The sequence below is a fragment of the Ambystoma mexicanum genome, chromosome 4p, assembly GCF_040938575.1.
Source record: "Ambystoma mexicanum isolate Mex_15411 chromosome 4p, UKY_AmexF1_1, whole genome shotgun sequence".
Lineage (NCBI taxonomy): Eukaryota > Metazoa > Chordata > Amphibia > Caudata > Ambystomatidae > Ambystoma > Ambystoma mexicanum.
This window is the reverse complement of record NC_090927.1, coordinates 1072279598-1072303721: the sequence shown is the minus strand read 5'-3', so window position 1 is coordinate 1072303721 and position 24124 is coordinate 1072279598.

The window sequence follows — 24124 nt, the reverse complement described above, 5'->3', positions numbered from 1 at the left end:
AGGGTACAGGGTTCAAAATTGCATAGGATTCCGGGTGATTAGGGGGAAAAAAACATACCAAATTGAATCACACATACATCCATGCATTAGTACACTCCCCAGCAAGCCTATGCAGAGCAGTTTGAAAGAAAAACAACAAGACACTTAGCTCTGGTTTTGAGTGCTGGCCTCCTGCCTGCGCACTCTCAGGTCCGGTTACAGGAGCACTGCAATGCTGCAAAGAGAGCCACAGTCAACAACCTGTACGTGCCAATTACACAAAAACACAACACCAAACATGCCCCATAGCAACAAACTACTCTCCAAACAGACAATCTGGTGTAGATGCTTCGTACCCATATATAACATTACCCCTGTGACGGGTCATACACAGTCAATGCAGTAAGTCAGCCACCGGTGGGTGCGTGGCAAATGGAACACCAATGTGTCACAATTCACACAACATGCAATGTTCCCTGGGTAAGCAGACAGACCCATATAGCAAGCCATGACTTCTGAGCAAGTTGCGTACCACCATGACCGAAACAAATTTGGCAGTGCATTTATCATAAAGTACATGGAAATGATATGCACTGCACACGAGTATGTCCCTTGCTGTATGTCCCTGTGAGCTGCCCCTTTCCATGTCTCAGAAGGCTACATGGTTGATAGAAGTGCCTCAATGGACCTTGGTGTACCGGAGGGTATGTGCCACTGCCCCTGCACGTGTCACAGACAACCTTACAATCAACAGCCATCAGTCCACCAACACATGTGAGCTGCATTGTGTGCTTCAACACCAATTTTCTTCTAAGCTCACTCTCAGTGCTGTGACTAAGCCTGCATGTGCAACTCGCCTGGTGCAAGCTTTGCTGTGTTGTGGCCCCCCTGTGCTGCTCACCTTGCCGGGAGTTCCTTGGAACACGTCAGCAGTTCTAGGATGTAGGTCTGCAATCCCTGTGCCTCTGCTTGTGCACACATGTGCATGTGGGCACCAACAAACGTGTCCAGAATTCCGTCGTCCAATGGGCCATGTCTGCTGGCAAAGGTGCTCTGGAGGCTCATCCCCCTGCAGAAAGGGCATGAAACACATGATTAATGCTTCAAAGTCATCTGTGTGTGTCTCTTCAGGCATCTCATTACTTGACCATGTCAGAGAGTCACCTCATAAATCACACCATCAGTCCATCATTCACATCCAAAGTGTGGAACACTATCTACAGCATGAATTGCAACAAGCATGTGTACAGTAAAGATAAGAAACATACTACACAATGCATAGCAATTAATGTACACATTAATCATGACACACCCCATCTAGCAAAAGCTGAACAGTGGACAATAACACCAAAATCATCCCCACTAGGGGTGTAAACACAAGTCACACAGCACCAGACATGCCACAGATATGACAGTCCAAAGCCCTTGTGTAAAAGTCTGTGACACCCAACCATCCTTGCGAGCCCATGGATAAGGGAGGCAGGAGTGGCATATGTGAGTCAAGGACCCCAAGCAGCAAACACATACACAAGACAAGCCTGAAGGACCCAGCTGGAACAGACAGTGGATGTCTTCAAAAGCCACAAAGCACCGCACCGTCACATGAAAGCACAATAGACAAGCAATTTTAAACTAAATCAACTATTAACTAATTACACTAACAATGGAAAACCTACATTACCTAATTAAACTAACTATCAAACAGAAACTTAACTAACTAAACTGAAAGAAAAATCAAAAATGGCCACATACGACCCCGGGGGGACGGGAGGTACCCAGGAGGGGGGAGGTACAGGGTGCTGCTCAACATCCATATGCGATGATGCTGAGCCAAAAAAAATCCTCCATGGGCTCAACGCCTGCACAGCCGGATCTATGTGGGAGATAGATGGTCGTCCGAGTCTGGCTCATCCTGGAAAGGAGGACGTGGCACAGTAGCCTGGCCACGCCTAGCCGCAGCTTGCCCCTCGTCAGCAGCAAGTCTGCCGGACGGGTGAGCCTGGTTCTGTGTGGCGATGTGACGTAGGTCTGCATGCAGAACCTCACGTGATACACGTGCTTCCTCTTGCAAGGTAGCACATGTAACACGGAGTTCCTCCTGCAAGGCCTGGCTGGACAACTGCTGCACCTCCCGGCAAGCCTGCAGCTCAGCCGAGATGGTACGCTCAAGCTGTACCATCTGGGGGGTGGGGGGTGGGAGACATGGGTGGGGGCCTTGTGGAGGCTGCCCCTGCACTGCTGGGGGGTGGGGGTGGTGGGGACATGAGTTGGACATGGGTGGGGGCCTGGTGGAGGCTGCCCCTGCACTGCTGGGGGGTGGGGGTGGTGGACACATGAGTTGGACATGGGTGGGGGCCTGCTGGCAGGTGCCCCACAGTGCTGGGGGTTGGGGGGGTGGGGACATGGGTGGGGGCCTGGTGGAGGCTGCCCCTGCACTGCTGGGGGGTGGGGGTGGTGGGGACATGAGTTGGACATGGGTGGGGGCCTGCTGGCAGGTGCCCCACAGTGCTGGGGGGTGGGAGACATGGGTGGGGGCCTGGTGGAGGCTGCCCCTGCACTGCTGGGGGGTGGGGGTGGTGGGGACATGAGTTGGACATGGGTGGGGGCCTGCTGGCAGGTGCCCCACAGTGCTGGGGGGTGGGGGGGTGGGGGACATGGGTGGGGGCCTGGTGTAGTCTGCCCCAGCACTGCTGGGGGATGGGGGTGGTGGGAGACATGGGTGGGGGCCTGGTGGAGGCTGCCCCTGCACTGCTGGGGGGTGGGGGGGTGGGAGACATGGGTGGGGGCCTGGTGGAGGCTGACCCTGCACTGCTGGGGGGTGGGGGTGGTGGGGACATGAGTTGGACATGGGTGGGGGCCTGGTGGAGGCTGCCCCTGCACTGCTGGGGGATGGGGGTGGTGGGGACATGAGTTGGACATGGGTGGGGGCCTGCTCGCAGGGCCCCCACAGTGCTGGGGGTGGGGGGGGTGGGAGACATGGGTGGGGGCCTGGTGGAGGCTGCCCCTGCACTGCTGGGGGGTGGGGGTGGTGGGGACATGAGTTGGACATGGGTGGGGGCCTGCTGGCAGGGCCCCCACAGTGCTGGGGGTGGGGGGGTGGGAGACATGGGTGGGGGCCTGGTGGAGGCTGCCCCTGCACTGCTGGGGGGTGGGGGTGGTGGGGACATGAGTTGGACATGGGTGGGGGCCTGCTGGCAGGTGCCCCACAGTGCTGGGGGCTGGGGGGTGGGAGACATGGGTGGGGGCCTGGTGGAGGCTGCCCCTGCACTGCTGGGGGGTGGGGGTGGTGGGGACATGAGTTGGACATGGGTGGGGGCCTGGTGGAGGCTGCCCCTGCACTGCTGGGGGGTGGGGGTGGTGGGGACATGAGTTGGGCATGGGTGGGGGCCTGCTGGCAGGTACCCCACAGTGCTGGGGGGTGGGTGTGGTGGGGACATGAGTTGGACATGGGTGGGGGCCTGGTGGAGGCTGCCCCTGCACTGCTGGGGGGTGGGGGTTGTGGGGACATGAGATGGACATGGGTGGGGGCCTGCTGGCAGGTGCCCCACAGTGCTGGGGGGTGGGGGTGGTGGGGAAATGAGTTGGACATGAGTGGGGGCCTGGTGGAGGCTGCCCCTGCACTGCTGGGGGGTGGGGGTGGTGGGGACATGAGTTGGACATGTGGGGGGCCTGATGGCAGGTGCCCCACAGTTCTGGGGGCTGGGGGGGTGGGGACATGAGTTGGACATGGGTGGGGTCTGGTGGAGGCTGCCCCTGCACTGCTGGAGGGGTGGGGGTGGTGGGGACATGAGTTGGACATGGGTGGGGGCCTGCTGGCAGGTGACCCACAGTGCTGGGGGGTGGGGGTGGTGGGGACATGAGTTGGACATGGGTGGGGGCCTGGTGGAGGCTGCCCCTGGTAGGCAGTAGAGCAAGTTGACATGTGGGTTGGCTGGGGGGCATGGCCATGGTGGGTGGGGTGCCTGCAGGACATGTGCAGGGTAGGCCCCTGTGGTGTGAGCCACCTGCAGGGGCCGTGGAGGGTGTAGAGGGAACTCCTGGGAGGACCCACACGTGCAATTCACATGTGGTGCTCCCCGCGCACCCCTGTAATACACGTACCCTGATGGAATCGCGTGTGATACTTTCCGCGCACCCCTGATATGCACGTACCCTGCTGATGTCGCGTTTGAAACTTCCCGTGCACCTCAAAATACACGTAGCCAGGACATTCGCATGTGTAACTTCCCGCGCACCCCGAAATACACGTAGCCAGAAGATTTGCGTGTGTAACTTCCCGCGCACCCCGAAATACACGTAGGCAGGACATTCGCGTGTGGAACTTCCCGCGCACCCCTGGAATACACGTACCCTGGTGATATCGCGTGTGAAACTTCCCGCGCACCCCGAAATACACGTAGCCAGGACATTCGCGTGTGGAACTTCCCGCGCACCCCTGGAATAAACATACCCTGCTGATATCGCGTGTGAAACTTTCCGCGCACCCCAAAATACACGTAGCCAGGACATTCACATGTGGAACTTCCCGCGCACCCCTGGAATACACGTACCCTGCTGATATCGAATGTGAAACTTCATGCGCACCCCGAAATACACGTACCCTGCTGAAATCGCGTGTGGAACTTCCTGCGCACCCCTGAAATACACGTACCCTGATGAAATCGCGTGTGAAACTTCACGCGCACCCCTGAAATACACGTACCCTGATGGAATCGCGTGTGAAACTTCCCGCGCACCCCTGAAATGCACGTACCCAGCTGAAATGACGTGAGGTACTTCCCACGCACCCCAGTGATGCACGTAGCCCGCTTGCCGTGCTGGTACAGGGTTAGAGCCGTCCTTTGCGCTCGATTGTGGATTTTGATGGCTTTTCCCTGCGCGAGAGGCGTTCTTGGGGGCGTAACTGGCTCTGCTGCAGGGTCGCTGCGCCACTGTGCGCCACGGATGGTTTGGTAGCTGGAATCCATGAATACGCTGTGCGCGGAAATGGGTTTTGGCGCACGTGGCTGGGGCAGGGATTCGCACGCGCACACTGTGCGCCAGCTGCGTGCGCCACTTGTGCGCTGAATTCTATGAATTACCCTCTATGTGTTTTCCACAACGTGTGTGCATCGTCTTCACAGCTACATGTTTTCCAAAGAGAGTGTGCGCAGTTTTCACTGCTACGTGTTTTCCATTAATGCCTGTGCGCAGTCATCATTTCTGCATGTTTTTCTTCAACGCATGTGCGTGTTCGGATGAGGCATGTGTGAGCTCGGATTCATCTGTTTAGAGCGCATGTATGAGTTTGAAAAAGATACACTGATACGTACTTCATTCAACACGCGGTCATCATTTCTGCGTGTTTTTCTTCAATGCATGTGCGTGTTTGGATGAGGAGCGTGTGAGCTCGGATTCATCTGTTTAGAGCGCGTGTACAAGTTTGAAAAAGATACACTGATACATGCTTCATTCAATGCATGTGCGCAGTTTTCTCAACTACGTGTTATCTATAGCGCGTGTGCGTAGTCTTCGCAGCTATGTGTTATCTACAGCGCGTGTGTGCAGTCTTCGCAGCTATGTGTTTTCTACAATGCGTGTGTGTGGTCTTCGCAGCTACGTGTTATCTACAGCGCGCATGTGCGGTCTTCGCAGCAATGTGTTTTCTACAACACGTGTGCGTGCTCTTCGCAGCTATGTGTTATCTACAGCGCGTCTGAGCAGTCTTCGCAGCTGTGTGTTTTCTACAGCGCATGTGTGTGTTCAGATGAGGCGCGTGTGAGCTCGGATTCATCTCATTTCTTACGTGTTTTTCTTCAACGCGTGTGCGTTTTCGGATAAGGTGCGTGTGAGGTCAGATTCATCTGTTAAGAGCGTGCATGCGAGTTTGAACAAGATACACTGCTATGTGCTTCCTTCAACGCATGTGCATGCTTCATTCAATGCGTGTGCATGGTCTTCTCAGCCACGTGTTATCTACAGTGCGTGTGCGTGGTCTTCGCAGCTACGTGTTATCTACATCGCGTGTGTGCAGTCTTTGCAGCTATGTGTTTTCTGCAGCACGTGTGAGTGGTCTTCGCAGTTACATGTTTTCTACAGGGCATGTGCGTTTTTGGATGAGGAGCGTGTGAGCTCGGATTCATCTCATTTCTCCATGTTTTTCTTCAATGCATGCGCATGTTTGGATAAAACGCGTGTGAGGTCAGATTCATCTTTTAAGAGCGCGCATGCGAGTTAGAACAAGATACACTGCTATGTGCTTCCTTCAATGTATGTGCGTGCTTCATTCAATGCGTGTGCATGGTCTTCTCAGCTACGTGTTATCTACAGCGCGTGTGCATGGTCTTCGCAGCTTCGTGTTATCTACATCGCGTGTGTGCAGTCTTTGCTGCTATGTGTTTTCTACAACGCGTGTGCGTGGTCTTCGCAGCTACATGTTATCTACAGCGTGTGTAAGTTCTCGTCGCAGCTACATGTTTTCTACAGCGCATGTACGTGTTCGGATGAGGAGCGTGTGAGCTCGGATTCATCTCATTTCTGCGTATTTTTCTTCAACGCGTGCGCACGTTTGGATAAGGTGCGTGTGAGCTCAGATTGATGTGTTAAGAGTGCACGAGCGAGTTTGAAAAAGATACACTGCTACGTGCTTCCTTCAACGTGTGTGCATGCTTCATTCAACGCTTGTGTGTGTGTGGTCTTCTCAGCTATGTGTTATCTACAGCGCGTGTGCGTGGTCTTTGCAGCTATGTGTTTTCTACAGCGCGTGTGTGCGGTCTTCACTGCTACGTGTTTTCCATTTACTCCTGTGCGTGGTCATCATTTTTGCATGTTTTCTTCAACGCTTGTCCGTGTTCGAATGAGGCGCATGTGCGAGTTTGAAAAATAAAGTGTCTTCGCGTTTTGACTGGTGTGGTATATGTCAAAAGCGGGCAAAGTAGTTGTGCACGTGCGCTTTACTGCGTGAGCGTGGTCTACACTGCTACGTGCTTTCTTCGTGTTCGGATGTTTTTTAGTTAACACGTTTTTTTGCTTCTTGCAGCCATATTCCATCCCATCCTCATCACCGCTCACCTCCCCAAACCTTATTTGATAAGTTTGATGAGTACAATGTTGTATTTTTTAATATGTTTTAACGCGATGTCTGCGGACACCGGACGAGAATCCAAGATGGCGGGCGTCTCCAAAAATATGACGCACTTCACGCTTCACCCCAGCCAATCGGAGAGCATGTCTCATGTCTGCGGACATGACGCATGCGGTTGGCCAATCCGTGTCCTCTCCGCGGAGCGAACAGGGAAGTGTGTCCGCGGAGTGGACATAGATATCACACATTTTCTTGCCTTACGTTTTGGTCATTTAAAAAAATACTACTGGACGGATTTACACCAAATTAACAAAAGCATGCGTTTGGGACCAATCTGCTGCGCCTGCTGCAAATTTGGTGAACATCCGTCCAGCGGTTTGGGCTGTAGGCGTGAGCAAAGTTTTTTCCCATTATGTGTATGTGAAAAACAAAAGTGGGCCATATACTACTTTTGCAAAGTTTGGTGAGGATTTGTCCAGGGGGAGCGAAGTTATAAGCTGCCCAAAAAGTGCTCTTCCAATGGAAACAGCAACTTAAACATAACTACACGGCCACTACTGTATATATATATATATATATATATATATATATATATATATATATATATATATATACTTCATCATAATCATCTAATACATTATTCAATACAGCTTAAAATGTCCACAATCTTAATATAAAATAATACAATAAACCATATCAGATTAATATAATTTCCTCTCATAAAAATCATCCATAATTCAGTGGGTTCCATCATAATAATCGCATTACTATAGGACTTAAAAAACCTATTTCTTAAGCATGTTAAACTTTAAAAAATACATGATAAATGAAGTAATGACTCAGTTACATGGTTTCCACATAGTCAGCATTGCCTCAGATCATGCGTGAGTCTTATTCTATCTCCTTTTGTCTCCAAAGCCTCAGACAGATTACATTTACGGAGTAGATAGGTACGAAATGTTCTTGTGCTTGGATAGGTTAGTGTGTATGATTGGGACTTAATTCTAGTGGATCTCTCTTTGCAATAGGCACCACTGTATGGTTTCAAAGCAATTTTTATCATAGTTTGGTCCTAAGCAAACTCATACAGCTTCCTTTTTAGACACATTTTCAAGGCTCCTATAGTATTGCTGGGATCTCTCCCCGACATGCATTTCTCATGTATTTTATGCAAAATGCCCATCGTTCCAATCAGCACATTGACTTCCAGCCACAAGAACACCTTCACATATGGAACAATTATTGTGTCGATTTGAAAATTGCACACCTTTTCATAGGCCATCACACATTGGCTTATATAGGCATACCAAATTCCTTTTAAGTCAAACTCCAAATATAAATATTCCACACTCACACATTGTGGGAGTCGCAATCATTTCCTCAGTATCTTAGCTTCTAGTGACACTAAACGTTTTTCAAATTTGTGACCCCAAGAGGGTAATTCATAGAATTCAGCACACAAGTGGCGTACGCGGCTGGCGCACAGTGTGCGCGTGCGAATTTCTGCACCAGCCGCGTGCGCTAAAATACAAATCCGTGCACAGCGTATTCATGGATTTTAGTTTCCAAAAGCAGCCGTGGTGCAGAGTGGCGCAGCGACCCTGCAGCAGTGCCAGTTATGCCCCCAACCCCTCCCTGTGCGCCATGCACAGCGCACAAATCCCGTACATGGCGCACAGGCCCCCAACCACGAAAATGCCTGTAAAACTCCCTGCACACCCCTCCGAATACACGTACCCCCCTGCACGGGGAGTGCCACACGCGGTTGGAGCGGGGTACGTGTATAACAGGGGTTCGCGGGAAGTTTCACACGCGAAATGCCCTGTGCGAGTGGGGTACGTGTATTCCTGGGGTGCGCGGGAAGTTTCACACGCGATAGGCCCAGTGCCAGTGGGGTACATGTATTCCTGGGGTGCACGGGAAGTTTCACACGCGATAGGCCCTTTGCGAGTGGGGTACGTGTATTCCTGGGGTGCGTGGGAAGTTTCACACGCGATAGGCCCTGTGCGAGTGGGGTACGTGTATTCCTGGGGTGCGCTGGAAGTTTCACACGCGATAGGCCCTGTGCGAGTGGGATACGTGTATTCCTGGGGTGCGCGGGAAGTTTCACACGTGATTGAAGAGGGGAACGTGTATTTCAGGGGTGCGCTGGAAGTTTCACATGCGAAATGTCCTGTGCGAGTGGGGTACGTGTATTCCTGGGGTGCGCGGGAAGTTTCACACACGATTGGAGCGGGGTACGTGTATTCTGGGGTGCGCGGGAAGTTTCACATGCGAAATGCCCTGTGCGAGTGGGGTACGTGTATTCCTGAGGTGCACGGGAAGTTTCACATGCGATTGGAGCGGGGTACGTGTATTTCGGGGGTGCGCGGGCAGTTTCACATGCAATTGGAGCGGGGTACGTGTATTTCGGGGCTGCGTGGGAAGTTTCACACGTGAAATGCCCTGTGCAAGTGGGGTACGTGTATTCCTGGGGTGCCAGCAGGCCCCCACTCATGTACCCCAGGACCCTCACCCCCGAGCAGTCAGGGGCACCTGCCAGCAGGCCCCCACTCATGTCCCACACATGTCCCCCAGCACCCCCACCCCCCAGCAGTCAGGGGCACCTGCCAGCAGGCCCCCACTCATGTCCCACACATGTCCCTCAGCACCCCAAACCCCCAGCAGTCAGGGGCACCTGCCAGCAGGCCCCCACTCATGTCCCCCAGCACCCCCACCCCCCAGCAGTCAGGGGCACCTGCCAGAAGGACTCCACTCATGTCCCCCAGCACCCCAAACCCCCCGCAGTCAGGGGCACCTGCCAGCAGGCCCCCACTCATGTCCCACACATGTCCCCCAGCACCCCCACTCCCCAGCAGTGAGGGGCACCTGCCAGCAGGCCCCCACTTATGTCCCCCAGCACCCCCCCGCCAGCAGTCAGGGGCACCTGCCAGCAGGCCCCCACACATGTCCCCCAGCACCCACGTCATGACGATCCTCAATCATGGCCCTCATGGCCACCCACATCACACCCCATGCCACCCCAGCCCAAAGACCCGACCAAGTATGGCATCCACCCACAGAGAAATGCCCATTACATGATACAACCCGAATGGCAAGTATGTACATGAACACATGTCCGTCACACACACACAATGGGTGCAAGTGAATGTGTAAACCCATATCATGACATGCATGAAACCAATGAGAGAATAGCACACATCGAAGTATGAAAGAAAAATATATTGAACACACCATGAATGTAATGAAAAAAAACACTCAATAATGGAAATAAGAAATAAAATGCAGCATGTCCGGAAAAAAATAAGAAATATGAATTCAGAATCCAAAGAAATCCAAATGAAAATGTGTCCAAAGTCTCAGTCCAACCAAGCAAATCCAAGGGAAAAAAATATATGAAATCCATTGCGCCATGGTGAAATAAAAATAAAAACGAGAAACATCCACTGTTCAACTATATAATCACCAATCCAGGGTCCATGAGCCCAACAAATGAAATGAAACCTACAAAAAACACTACCTAATAAAGAACTATATACAAAAATGTGGTGCATTGTCCAAGCGTCCCAAAATAAACAAAAACAGAAAGGAAACCTAACACTAACTATTTACAATGGCAGCGGGCTAATCTGACGGCTCACTTTTTGATGTCCCGGGCCAGGGCATCATCAAACTCCCGCTCAATGTCCTGGAGGCGGTCCTCTTCCATGGCCCTGAGGGTTCCCAGGGACGACGACATGTTCCCCTCCAACTCCCTGCAAATTGCCTCGAGGCACTCGGCCCACCTCAGGGCCCTCCGCATGGAGTTCTCCGCCCTGACCATTGTGAGCCGTGCCTCTTCCGCCCGCTGCCGCTCCGCATCTATGGCATGGCCCAACCGCTGCCACATGGAAGACACTTGAAATCCGGGGTCCTCCTGTCCTATGGCCGATGCCTGTCCCTCCGATGTTGAAGGCCCCGAGCTATCATTGCTCCCACCATGCTGCTGCTGCTGTGCCTGTGCCTGCGCCCTGGCTCTTGCTGCCTGCACGTCCTCCTACGGCTGGGGTGCAGTTGTAGAGGTGGCCACCCCTGCTGGACGTCCGACTCTCGACTGTGGCAGGGATGTGTCCTCCACCAGCCTGGCCGCTGGGTCAGGGGCAGCTCCACAGGGTACCCAGGTGATACATGGGTGGGAAGATGGCATGAAGGACGACTGGCGCGTAGGGGGTTCAGGAGGAGGTCGCAAGAAAGTCTAGCACATGGAGGAATCCAGCACTGGTGACCCGTCCAAGTAGGTCAACCTGGTCAAAGAGGCATGTGAGACAACGTGCAGTCTCTCCATGAAAAGACTGCAGGTCACCTTGCATGCCCCGTTGACGCAACGCTATCCCAGCCAGGACAGGCTCAACACGGTCCCGGATAGCCTCGTCCGCAGGGAGAGGAAGGCCAGTTGTTGTGCGCTCATCCCCTCCCTGAAAACGGTTCTGGACGTAGGCATCCCTGCTGGTGCCAGATGATGCAGTGACAGGATCAGGGACAGGATTACACACAGGCACCTCCGCGGCGGCCTGTGCTGCCTTCTGTCCCTGCCCCTGCACTGTACCACTAGCACCAGTGGAATCTCCACCTCCAGACCCCGTGTGTGTCCCTTCCGCGGCCTCCTCCTCCACCAAACCCCTCACCAACCTGGATGACTCCGTGCCATCTTCCTCCGTTAGACCCTGTGGGGTCTCAGCTGCCCCTTCTGCTGCCGAGGAGTCCACCTCCGACCTCTGCCTCTTGTACCTACCCTAGGCAGCTGCAGCATGGTACGCGGCACCAGACTCCTCACTCCCCGACGAGATGACAATCTGGGAGAGGAGCCGGGCCTTGCGTCTCCGGCTGGTGGTGCGATCCCTGCCGCTGTGCTCCACAGCACCCTCTCCGCCCTCTTCATCAGTTCACGCTGCAGACAGGGAGAGATAAAACACAGACATCAGGGCACTGTACAATGGACTGATACACACAGGAAAGTTGCACATGAGTGGCAGTGTCAAATTTCAGACATGGCATCACAGTCCACGACACACATGTAATTTCAACTCACACACATGTGAGCATTTCCACAACAATATTGTACCACGCAGCAATATCGATACACATACAACAGCATGAACAGCCGAAGGTGAGCCTGACATCACATGAAACATAGGGAGTGCACTAGACATGCACACACGCCACCACACTCACATGCATGTCTACATCTCCTCCAACTGTCACAATGATGCGATCGCCATACATGTCACATCTGGCATTCAGCCTTCTACATATCAGTGTCACGTGCATCCATGTTGCATCACAGTTGCACACTTGTCAAATACACACACATGCACATGTACACAGTGCCGATACATGCAGCAGGAACAACCATCCATGTGTGACACCACAACCATGCCAACGTACATACACAGAAATTAAAACATGTGTGCTCCCACACCTGCATTTGCACAGCATGCTTACCAACACATACACCATCGATGTGTCTCACACCTAAGAGGGCTTACATGTGGCAGCCTCATGCCCCTGTTCATACACATCCCTACATGGCCCTACGAAAACACATGTGCAACCTGCACACTACTGGCACACCACTGCACGCACAGCGTCCAATCAGTATGCATGTACACTTACCGCTCGACTCCAGACGGGTCTGCCTCTCAAGGACCTGGACGTGGAACGCTGGGCACAGGTGTTCCAGGACCCTCATCTGGTGGTTGGACAGGTGGCCCCGGCGCCCCTTGGCATCCGCTGCCTTCAAGAGGCGCCGGGCCTTGTTGAGGGTCCTGGACCTGAAGTCCTCCCAGCGCTTTTTGACATGTTGTAAGTCGCGGACTGCCACCCCCTCCGCATTGATGGCAGTCACGATGTCCATCCAGATCCTGGTCCGTCCTTCATTGTCGGCGTGCAAACTTCCAAAGAGGGCATCATACTGCCCCAGGACTTGCTCCACGAGGACACCAACTTCCCTGGCACTGAAGCTGGTGGCCCTCTGCCTCTCTGGCTGGGGGTTGCCAGTGGTGCCAGCTGGTGTTGTACCCGACATGGCAACCCCAGAGGCAGGAGTGGGTGGGCAACTGGGTCCTGGGGCTGGGCTGTGGAGCGATGGTATCCCAGTCGGGAGTCTTCGGTTCCAGCAGGGGTGGTCATAGCAACTGCACCCCTGGCTGATGCGCATGCAGCAAATAGCAAGGCACGTGGGCAGCAGGCAGTCAGGCGGCAGCAGATGGCAGGTGGGAGCATGCTCGGGGCTCTGGGGGGCAGTAATTTGGCCTTCTGGGCAGGAGCGTGGTCTTCCGTATGTTGTTGCGTGGCCAGCTTGATACAGAGTGATTTGGCACGTGAAAATCTTGCACGTCAGCGTGTAATTCGAGGAAAGGCCCTTCGCGCATAAGCGCGTCAGCACACATACGCGCTTTCATTGGACTTAAGGCCCTTAGCGCGTAAGCGCTTCTGTGACGTGACTCGCGCAGGCGTTTACCTCGTGACGTGGGCATAGTGGTTCAGCGCGCGTGAAAAAACTGCACATCCGCATGTGGATGCGTGTAATCCAAGGAAAGGGCCTACGCGCGTAAGTGACGTGACACGCGCGGGCGTTTCCATCAACACGGGTGCATGTTCATCATACATGTCCCCAAAAACTGCACGTCCGAGTGTCAGCTCGTGTATTTGGAGGAAAGGGCCTTAGCGCGTACACGCGTAAGTAACGCTGTACGTGTGGGCCACTTTAAAAGGTACATGTAGGACCCCATTCCCTTGTACGTGCTTTTCGTGGAGAGTGAGTGGGTGATTTCTGTACTTCTTGTCGGTTCACACGCGATTACTTCACAGCGTTTCAAGTTCGTACTCCCTGTTACCTCTGACAGCGTTCTTTATTTTTTTTGGGCCTGTTTCCTCAAACAGCGTTCACTTCTTCTTTTGTCCTGTCTCCTCAGACAGCGTAAAGTTCTTCTTTTGGCGGGGGTGTTGCGTACGGGCACACGCGCGTTTTTTTTCACGCTCTTTTTCCAGGCAGACGGTGAGTCGCGCACGCATTTACCAACTGTGCTTGCCCCGTGTGTCGCGTACCCCTTCAGAGGTCATTGTAGACTGCGTGTAACACACGTACGCTTGTTATTGTGTTTCTGGGTGCCACAGCGTAGTGCAGGTTCATTTTTCCATGCACGTGGTCTACGAGGGGTTGCGTGCACGTTACTTTTTGTTTTTGGGGTGCCTGTGCGTTGCGTGACCCGTCATCTTCCCGCAGGGGTCACAGACAGCCTAGCTAGAGCACTAGGGTACGAATTCCATCTAGTACCCTACCCCTTTCACCCCCAATTGCCCAGGACAATTGTTTACTGCAACTCCCATACGCACAACAACATCAGTGCCATGGTTGGGAGGCGACCTAGCGGTAAGGGAGGCAAAGGTGGCCGACCTCCAAAAGGTGGTTGTGGTGGGCACGGTAGGGCACTTGGCCAGGATTTGCAGGGTGCCCCTAGACCCCCATGTGTGGAGGACCAAATCAGGGACACCCATGCCCCCCCCATGGTTGAGGGAAACGTGGCTGACACCATCACAGCTCAGCCCTTGTTGGACCAGCCCATTGTGGCACCTGAGCCGGCACAGGATGACTCCCAGGCTGACTTCCAGGTCAGCAAGTCTAAGCCACGTGTGTCGGTGCAAGTTGGTGTCACCAGGCCACGTGGATCTGGGGCAGCAATGTCATCTGCTGCCCCAAGTAGGCAGGGACAGTGTCGGTCCTGGTCCATCAAACTGACGTTGCCCCTGCCAACATCACACTTCAGCCAATGCCTGCACCAAGACCTATGGTCATTGTGCCTTTGCACACTCCCAGTACCCAGTCCACCTGCGCTTCTGCCCCTACTGACCAGAGCGGCGCAAGCCACTCAGGCTCTGCTCCACCTTTGAAGAAGAGGAAGAAGGGTGCTCTGACACTACAGGCTGAGACCCCAGGCACAGCTGCACAGTCCGGCACGTCAAGGAAGCCTAGCTCTAATGACCCCGAACTTGATGCACTTGTGAGCTATGTGTCGGCACATAGCCGCGAAATGTTGGTGACTGCAGGGTGCATGACCACACCTGGTCAACGTAGGGCACACTGGCAGACCATCGCGGACCACATAAGTGCCCTTGGATTTGTGAGGCGCACAGCTGATGATTGCTACAAGTGGTGGAATGACCTGAAATGCAGAGCAAAGAAGAAGCTGGCCTCAAATCATGCCGCTACTCTGGTGACTGGCAGTGGATCTCCACAAGAGGACAACGAACTCACTGAAAATGAGTCTGTTGCTGGGACCTTCGTCACAGAGGAACAGATCCAAGGTGTTTGAGATCTACCTGATTAAGACGCATTGTCCGGTGAGTGCCCATGCATGTGTGTGTAATCCATGTGTAGGTTGTTTGGGTGACGGGTTCTGATTGAGAGCCAGGTGAGGGTGTGTACTCCTGAGTGTTATGGGTCACCGATTTGCTTCCTCCCATACATTCACGTGCCTTGGATTTGGGTATGACTGTATCCCTTCTGCCCACAGTTGCCAAGTAGGTCCGCATTAGTGCACTTTACCTTGAACTGTCATCTTGCAACTACATTGTTCAGATTTTGTAAGTGTTCATTCAGGCTGATTGTTTCCACTCTCCCATTTTTGCTACGCATTATTCTGCCCTGTTGCAACATATATGTGATATGCTTCGGTCATTGTTTACAGCCCACACTGGGCCACTATTTTTACCTGGTTATGTTAATGATTACACCATTCAGGCCGATGGAGTATTGGGCTGCAGAAATGTTTTATTAGGGCCTGTTTGCATGTGGAAGATGACAGATGTTTCCTGTAATGTTAAAGTGACCAACCATTGATCAGCCCACAATGACTGTGTTATTGGAAACTGGATGTGTTTCAGTGTGTGGCACATGCATATTGTGCAACACTATTCAGCATCAATCTTCGCATCATGTCGATGTGACATGGATGTGTGACAGTACTCATTCACTGACATATTGCTGTAGTTTTGTAATTTACCGTGGCTATGCTACATGACATCTGTGTGGTGGCATGTGTCATGTATGTGTATTGGACATGCCACTCAAAGCCTGATGTGTGATGCCAGTGCTACCCAACATGCTGCAAATGTGGTGCATTTCCATCTTGCTCTCCCCAGTGTCTGCCTTTTTGACTCCACTTCCAACTCTTTGACAGTGCATGCATGGCAGGGTTATAGTCATGTGGGACATGTGTAAATCATGTACTGGATCTCTGGCTTGTCACAGCCTATGTGTGTGCTGTGGTGCTCATGCCTGTTTCCATTTGTTATCTTTCATGTTTTTGCAAGTGATGACGCACTTGGTGCTGTTGAGGTTGAGGAGATGGTGCAGACCCAAGAGGAATCTCAGGCACGACCGTGCAACAGTGGGGGACGTGGTGTGGTGGTGGGTGAAAACCCAATGTTACTGCAGACCATACTGTCCAGGGGTGCCTCTGGGTGCACCTCCCCAGACCTCTATTCAGGTGCTGAGTCGGATGATCAGACTTATGTGCTGTCGCAGGTAAGTGTTTCTGGCAGGGATTCTGTTCTGTCCAACCCACCTGGACCAGGGGTAGAACCCTCTATGAGGATGTCAGTGTTGGTAGGTCCGCCTTCGGCGGTTACGGATGCAGGGTCACACTCCACAGCATCTGATCTTGTTCCTGGGCCAGCAGATCAGAGGGGGAATGCAGTCCTGCAGACTCAGGCAGTGCCAGCACAGCAAGGTGCAGATCGCCTTGCCCCAAAAAGGTGTGGTGCCCGTCGACGTGGTGGCCGTGCGCCACCAGGCAATACTGTATGGTAAATCTCCATGTACGGTATGGCAACCCAACAGGCAGAATCAGTAGAAATGATGGCTCAGGCAATGAAGAGGGTGGCCACTTCCATTATCCCCCCTGAAAGGCAGATGGAGCAACAACAGCAGGCAACAGACTGCATTTGCCAATCACACAGGGAAGACATGTTGGCGTTCAAAAGGGACAGATGGGCGGCACTGGAGACTCTGCGCGAATCCATATCAATAGAGTCCCAGGGCCACAGGGAAGCCCTGAGGGTAGAACTACATAACCTCAGGCAGACTCTGGTTGAACTTGAGGCTTCCAGTAATTTAAGGGCAGAACAGCAGCTAGAGCAGCTCAAACGTTCGCTCTCAGCTGAGCTGCATGCAACATGTGAGGAGATCCAGGCATCACGCGAGGCCATGCGTGCAGAAATGCAGGCAACACGTGATGTGCTGCATGGGGATCTCCGCACTTTAATCCTCCAGAATCAGACCTTCCAGACCCGAATGCTTGCTGCCATGGAGGACTATACCAGGGCTTTGCGTGGGCTGCCTCCCATAGTGCCACCGCCTCCTGATGCAGCAGAAGAGGATGAGCAGAGCGACAGCAGTTCTCCCACAATGGCATAGCCGTGCAGGCCATGAGCCCAAGGAGGAATTTGTTTTTTGCAACATCCACGCTGGTGGGTGTTGGTCTGCACCCTGTCCTCGAACATCCTGGGTGGCTCCCCCATGCCCCCTGTCCCCCACATGACCATTTTTGATTTTTGATTTTTTTTGTTTTACAGTGTGTTGCCTTGTGTGGCTCCCGTGGGCATCCACTGTATTTTCCGGTTGGGCACATGCAGGCTTGTCCTGAGTTTGGGTTAGATGCTTGGGTTCGTGAGACACACACCCCTCCTGCTTCCCGTTTCCATGGGCTTGCAAAGGGTGTGACCAAGTGACAGTGAATTACACAGTGACGTTGGGCTCCCATGAGCTGTGTGGGCAGTCTGTAGTCAATACTGTGTAGACATCCCTAGTGCATATTGTTGTTATATTGTACACTGCATGGTGTATTGATATGTGCTTGTGCATCCATGTCTTCCTCCTAATCTGCAGGTTCCTTCCTCATGTCTTCACAGGGCCGTCTACTTTGCAGATGCAGTTCATGTTGTATGCAGCACACTGAGACATTTGCGTGGCAGCAACACTCTCCACTTGTAAGGGGTCGATGTGCTGGCGTATTCAGGTTGTAAGACTACCACTACTTGAACTTAGTACTCTCATGTTTTTGCATTTTTCCATGGTGTATTGCAGCATTGTGTTGGTGGTAAGTATTTGGTAATGTGTGCTGTTAGTTATACATTACTCCATTTGCCAATCACACAGGGAAGACATGTTGGCATCCAACAGAGACAGATGGGCGGCACTGGAGACTCTATTGTGTGTGGGCAGTTTCATGCACACTATTGTGTGTGGGCAGTTTCCATTAGGGACAGTGTACTTTGTGACACTTGTGTCAGGTCTTGTGCATTGCTTTGTCTGCTTTCACATTTCATGACATGCCATGGTGTGTTTGGTGGTGGAGCTGAGGTGGGGTTGAGTGACATGGCGCTGTTCTCATGTTGTATTTAGCAAGGGGGTAATGAATTTAGCAGCATAGATGCATGTCTTTTGATGACACAGCATTGGTGGTGTTTGGGTAGGTAGGGATGCACACAATGTAACACTTCCAGGTGACCAATCTCAGGATGGTATGGTTGTGACAGTTGAGTGTCCCTTATGTCATCATCATTGATTGTCAGCTGGTATGTGCCAGGGCTGTGTGCACTCCACAGGGGTGTAATTTTATGTGAAGTAATTAGCCACCAGCTGCGTACGGGCTGCCTCACCACGTGCCCTTTCCCCTCCCATGCGCAGCGGGCGTGCATGTGGTTGGGGATGTGGGGGCACCACCATGTCCACCGGCAGGCCCCGGCGTGTTACAACTTTGTGCAGGACACATGCTGCCAATATGATCCTGCACACTACTGGGGGAGCATATAACAGCTGCCCACCAGAGCGGTCAAGGGAGCGAAAGCGTGACTTGAGCACTCCGAATGAGCGCTCCACTATGCCCCGGGTTGCAATATGGGCTGTGTTGTATCTTACCTCGGGTGGCGTGGTGGGGTTCCGAATTGGCGTCATCATGTGGGTGCTCAGAGGGTAGGCACTGTCCCCTGGGGAGGTGGTGATGGGTATCATTAGTGGGGTTGTGACATTACTCAGTATCTGACATGCACGCATGCGCAGTGGCATTTATACTCACCAAGCAGCCATGTACCGCCATGCCGCCCAGCATCTAGGTCCCGGTTTAAGGTTGACATTCTGTAAATGAAACTGTCGTGGGTGGACCCTGGATAGTTGGCATATACTGAGGTGATGATTCCCTTGGCATCACATACTACCTGCACGTTGATGGAATGCCAGTGCTTGCGGTTTCTATAGATGTGCTCAGATGCCCTGGGGGGACGTAGAGCCACATGGGTGCAATCAATGACACCTAGCACTTTGGGCAATTGTGCCACCCCATAGTTCGGGGCCGGTATATGTGCCTGCTGACTGATGGGCATGCAGTCATGATGGCCAACACCTGGTGTAGGCAGCATGACTGCGTGGCCTGTGACACCCCCCCCCACTATAGCACTTGTCCTCTGAAATGATCCAGTGGCCAAGAAGTGCAGTGCATTGAGGACCTTCTCCAGGGGGCTGAGTGATGTGAGGTCGTCCTCCCACTCACTCACCAGGTCGAGTATTATGTGAGGTGGAAACCTGTACCTCCCATACACCTGGTCATCAGGCATCCCAAAAAGGCTGGTTCTGGGTGTAAAAATTCTGGGCCTGACTATCCTCCTCCTCCTCCTGCGGTATCCCACGACCACTGCTGCTAGGAACGGTATATTCATCTTGGTGTCTGAGCTTGTTTGTTGTTTGTGCGCACTTCTATGCTGCGCGGGTCCACGTACGCCTGCTTCCTGCTGGCGTACGTGTTTCCGGATTAACGTGTCTTTTTTGGCACACGCATTAGCCCTGTTCGATTCCATGAATACGTGTTGTAGACGCGCGTGTGGGCGTTCCACGCATTTGTCTCCTGTACTTCCCCCGTGATGCCCACATTTTCACGCGTTGTTCCCCATTCCGTGTGTTACGCCCCCTGTTCTGCCTACTTTTGTTGTGTGCGCTGCGCTATGTGCGCTTTCGCTGTGCGCTTAGCGCACGCTGTTTGGAGATGTGTGCGCCAGCGTGCGCCACGCAGAATTTTAGCGCACATCCAGGGATTTACACGCGCATGGACTTCCATGAATCGCTGTGTGCCGGTTTCGCTGCGATTTTCGCACTTGCACTGCGATTGGCACGCTTTCGCACGCTTGCGCGGAAAATTTCAGCGCACATTAATCCCATGGATCGGCCTCCAAATCTCTACGGCGTACAACAGCATTGACCTTACTGTTGCCATATAAATAGTCATGACTGCCAACACTGAATAGCCATTGTTTCTACTTATACATATGCGTTATGCATTTACAGAGGAGAAACATTGTTTCTTCACGGCCAATCATTGCGCTTCCCAGCCAGTTTAGCTTTCCATCAATGATTATCCCTAGATACTTATATGTATTGACTCCAATGTCCAAACATATTTCTTAGGTCTATGTTTTTTAGTAAAGACCAGGATTTTGCTTTTTTCAATATTGATTGTCAGGCCATTAACCATAGAGTATGCTGCTTAAAAGTCAAGCATTTGCTGCAGACCGACAGGCGTATAATCTAGTATTAACAGATCATCTGCGTACACAAGCCATCCAATCAAAACACTATTAGTTTTTACTGGGTTGGCATCAGGTAGAGCGTATGCTTCCTTCATATCCACCAAATATAGGTTAAAGAGGATAGCTGCAATCAAACACCCTTGTTTTACTGTTTTACACCGCAACAGGTTGCCATGAAATGTGAGAGGCTCCATGCTGCATTTAGTCTTATTCGTACCATAGTGTTAGTATGGAGTAGCATAAGCATTCTTAACAGCCCTAGTGGAATACCCCATGTATTGAGCTTGTGCCACAATCTATTATGTAACACAGTATCGAAAACAGCAACAAAATTGATATATAAGTTTCGTATTCCCCATGCATGTTCGACTAGTGATGTTAGCATCAACAGATTGTGTCATACTAGATTTATCCCTGAAACCTATTTGATTAACTGGTAGTATTTCTTTCTCTTTGATCCATGCATTTAGTTCATGTAACAGTACCTTTGTGAAGATTTTGGAGGAGACGTCCAACATTGCTAGCATCCAGAAATGTGCCGGCTTATCCCACGCTCCCTTCTTATGCACTGTTAAGATATGGCTAGTTTTCCATGAGGTTGGGATCTCTTCCAATTTGCCTATTTGTTCAAAAAGTAGGGATAGAGCAGCTCCCCATAGCTCTGGTTGTCTGTTAATCACTAGGTTGCATACCCCATTGGGTCCTGCTGCACGAGCGTTCTTTCATTTTTTGATGATCGCAATGATGTCCAGTTCAGTAGCCTTGCAATCCCAGTTGACATTAGAGATTGGAAAAACACAATCAATGTCCTCAGCTCTTCCCAAGTTTTCTTTATGGAAACTTCCCAGTTTTCCTCAGTGATGCAGTTAATTGTGAGAATTTTGGAAGCTAGTGCTTTATGGATGGTAGTGCACCAGGCCTTACTAGAGTTGATGGGGATGGTGGAGGGGGTAGGTGATTCCAATTCTCTGAGGATAGAAAATAATTCTTTGGAGTTAGAGGAAGCGTTATTTTAGACTGCTAAGCTCTGGGACGAGATCACATTATAAATGATCGATGTGGTTCTGATATCTACTCGATCTAGGACTATGTTCCTCTCCAGAGGTGTACAGTCAGGCATGTTGGCGAGCTCTGGTAGTGTTAGCTCTGGCAAGTGTTTTTGAATGGCGTGTCTTAGCCGTGTGTAGCGATATTGCTCTGTTATAGGGAGATTAAATCTGTTTGTCAACTCCTCAAGGGGCACTATACTGCCGCCCTCAATTACATCACCTATCTTCTGTGTTCCAGCCGCCACCCAGTTTGGCCATTTCTGAAATGTATTTACTTAAGGCAGGTTCTTATTCTTCCATAGGGTTTGTACTGGGGTGATTTTCTCATCCCATCCTATATGCTTGTGTGCTTCCACCAAAATTAGTGTTGTATGGGACATCATGGTGTGGAGAGTGGGGGTGCTTATCGACTGCTAGAGACTTTCTAGCGGGGCTATTCCTTGTCAGGCTGCTAAGTCCGCACAGACATGTGGAAATTCTCTATTCCCATGTAGCAGATCATTTACAACCACCATTTGGCTTGTCCAATAATATACTTGTAAATGTGGATGTCCGATTCCTCCCTCCCATACAGCGCATTGAATGGTGCGCAGTGCCACTCTTGGGTGTCCACCTCGCCATAGTAACTCTTTATCAATTTTACGGAACTCAACTGTATGGATGTGTAGTGGAGCATTCTGCAGGCTATATAAGACGCGAGGGAGGGCCAGAATTTTAAACAGTGCTGCTCATCCCAGGAGGGTCAGTGCCTATGCTATCCATCCAGTGTCTCACATCTTCGGTGAACCTGGTCGTAATTGGATATAGATTTTTAGATATGTAATACTGTAGATTCATTGTAATTTGTATTCCTAGATAGCGGAACTGGTCTGTGATAGCTCGGTATGGACAGTCGTTCAAAGTCACTGTATCTATTCTCTTAATCGGGAAAAGGGTAGACTTGCCCCAGTTTACCTTTAGGCCACTAAAATGCCCATATCTGTCTAGTATGTGTGTTACTATGGGCCAAGAATCAGATGGTTTCCCCAAGTATATCAATAGATCATCTGCATTTAGGGAGATTCTATCTACCCAGTCATGAGTCCAATGGAAGCCGGTCCATGCTCGCTCGTTTCTCAGCATCACTGCTAAAGGTTCAATCACCAATGCAAAGAGCATTGCTGACAGTGGGCACCCTTGCCTTGTTCCCTTGCCTAGTTTGATGTTACGTGATGACCAACCGTTAACCTTCTGCCTCTGGGGAGCAATAGAAGAGTTGCACTCATTCAATGAACTGTTCCCCAAATTTCATGCGGTGCATTATTTCCCACAGTGCCTCCCAATAAACAGAGTCAAATGCCTTTCCGAAATCGATGGCCAACAATGCAAGAGACTCCTGCAAGGCTGGTGCTCTCTCGAGTGCCAGGTGGAGACGTCTGCTATTCATCCGCATGGATCTTTTAGGCATGGACCACATTGATCTGGATGAATCAGGGATGTTATCACTCCCTGCAATCTGTTGGTCAGTACTTTGGCTAGAATTTTTGTTTCGCTATTTATAAGAGAGGTCGGTCTATAGGAACTACATCTGTCTGGGGGTTTGCCTTCTTTGGGTATCACTATAATACTAGCCCTTCGCAAGTTGGCCGGTAGTATTCTCCTCTCTGTGGATCGCTGGAACAGGTTAAGTAGATGAGGGGTTAATTTGTCGCCTCCTATTTTTTTCCATGCCTCAACTAGGAAGCCATTTGGCCCGGAGCTTTCCCTGTTTGGAGTTGCAACATGGCAGTCGCTACTTTCTCCTCTGTAATGTTTATTTCAAGGTTGGACCTTTGTCATCTATTATTGCCATCTAATATTGATATATCAATGGGCGTGCTAGGGGCCCTATACAATTCTTCATAGTAAGAGGCAAAGCTTTCTGCAATATCTTTGTCTGTTGAGGCTAATCCAATGTATTCTGAGTCAATGTTTCTAACCTGATCATGACCCCCTCCCTGCGTTCCAGCCAGGCTAACAGCTTACCAGCCTTGTCGCCGGTTTCATACAATCTCACTCTCATTGCCCTGTGTGCATGTTTGGCACAATCTAGTGCTATATTTTGTAATCGTTTCTGTGCTAAAATCAACGCATCTATTTGCCTTGGGTGTGGTGTTCATTACGTAATGTGTTTCAACTGGCTGTACTTCTCGTTCAGCGTCTTCCGTGGCTTTGTGGTGTGATTCCTTATGAGCTTATGTCCAAGCTATTATCACCCCTCTAAGGACTGGTTTGTAGGCTTCCCAGAGTGTTCTGGGATCTTCTACCGATCCTGTGTTGAGCTCAAAGTATGTGGACGTAGCGGTTTGTATTTGTTCTACCAGGTATGGGAAGCTCAAGTAATAATTATTAAGGCGCCAGGATGGGGGAGGACGAGGCCTTTCTGTCTCAATGGACA